This window comes from Amia ocellicauda, unplaced genomic scaffold (genome assembly GCF_036373705.1).
Source record: "Amia ocellicauda isolate fAmiCal2 unplaced genomic scaffold, fAmiCal2.hap1 HAP1_SCAFFOLD_281, whole genome shotgun sequence".
NCBI lineage: Eukaryota > Metazoa > Chordata > Actinopteri > Amiiformes > Amiidae > Amia > Amia ocellicauda.
The window spans coordinates 22,708-24,505 of NW_027102845.1; the positions used below are offsets into that span (position 1 = coordinate 22,708).

The following is a 1,798-nucleotide window of genomic DNA, read 5'->3' on the forward strand; positions in this document are numbered from 1 at the left end:
CTCTTCTGCAAAAATGGTGCCCTCACAGATGTGCGAGTTACATGACAGACAGACAGACAGACACTCACACACACTGTCACACCCACACACACACTTTCACAGAGAGACATATACACACACACACACACACACTTTCACACAGAGACAGGCACACACACGTACAGACACACACACTAACTTTCACACAGAGACAGACACACACACACACACACACACACACACATACATACATACATATGGAAAAGAAACAATACTTTTATAAATCACAATAAGATGTAATAAAGTACAGAAAAACTAAATTTAAGAAAATGTGATCTTTAATACACACAAATATGTATGGCTGGTCGGATGCGTCTTGGACTCGGGTTCCTCTTCATTACGTATAATGCTTTTGCCTTTTGCTAAAGCTTTCCGTGGAGGGGATCGTGGGTGAGTTTGTACCATTCTTGGGGGGCTCTGCCTTGTTGGGGCGGAGCTGTGATCCAGGTGAACAGCAGATCGGGCATAGGTGGGCATGTGGGCAGAGGAGTAGGAAGGCCGGTCAAGCAAATAAGCTTGCTAAGGTACGCAGCAGCAGCAAGCAGCCCCCCCATCCAGCCAGCCAGCCAGTCTGGCTGGCAGTGACTGAGTGGTTGACAGACGGCAAGCAACGGAATGTACGTGCTCTGTGATGTCATAGCAGTCAGCTGAGAGAGGCTCGTGATGTCATCGCTGAGCTGGCTGGCTGGCTGGCTCTGTGTGTGTGTGTGTCTGTGTCTGTCTGTTTTTCTGTTTGTCAGTCTGTCTGTCTGTCTCTCTCTCTCTCTCTCTCTCTCTCTCTCTCCCTCTCAATTCAATTCATTTGTATTGTCAAAGCAATTGGACATACATACATACATACATACATATATGTAGCGTAAGGTACACTTATACATTTCAATTAAAGAAGTGAATTCATAGTATCACCTTATCACGAATCCTGGAGTCTTGTAGAACTCAATTTCTGTAATAATTGGACGCAGACACCAATTCCAAAGATATAAATTGTCAAATTTATTTAAAAACAAAGACTAAATGTAGCACTACACTAATTATACAAAAGGGAAAAACTAATTAAAATTCAACTCTAGATCAACAAATCAAAGACAAATCACTTCCGTGACCAAATCAAAGACCATGGGATCCCATAGGATAACACACAAATCGTTAAACAAAAAAGGTTATAAACACATTGACTACAATACCGGTTAGTAATTCTAGGAATCACTAAGAAACAGTTGAAAGTGCTAAATTGCAGTTTCAGAAGATGAAAAAAAACTGTAACAGATGGGATATGTAGTACTTTATGCTCGAGTGGTCTATGCGATTACACCCTGTTGGTGTTATTAAGAACGCCAAGTACCAGAATGCAGAGCGGGACTGTTTTTTGTGCCGTGACTTGTCGGGGGAAAAAGGCGCAGAAAAAACGGACGAGAAGGTGAAGGTAGTATGGCGGTGATGCACGCGTTGGTGAAGTGGGAAAGCGGGGTCGACAAAGACTCTTACAGCGTGATTCCCACTGCTTGCTTTCGCAATTTTGATTTATTCAGCATTGCTGATGATGACGAAGAGACGACTCGAAACTTCAGAGCAGAGTGGAGAGACACGAACAAACCTCCAAAAGGTGGATGGCCTGTCCATGAAGCGCAGATCATTATGACTGGTAACAATGTTTATTTAAAAAAAAAACATTAAAGTCTTTACATGCTATTTGATATATACAATCACAGTATATTTGAAATGAATGTTTAAGTTATTAATGTGTTGTACTTCTAACATA

General features: G+C 41.8%; 1 non-coding gene across 1 annotated transcript; it reads left to right on the top strand.

Moving 5' to 3' along the window:
- The first annotated feature begins 357 nt into the window (after positions 1-357).
- Positions 358-472, top strand: LOC136727691 (U5 spliceosomal RNA). Its single transcript, XR_010808505.1, has one exon. It is a non-coding gene; the product is annotated as a U5 spliceosomal RNA (small nuclear RNA).
- The last annotated feature ends 1,326 nt before the right edge of the window (positions 473-1,798 follow it).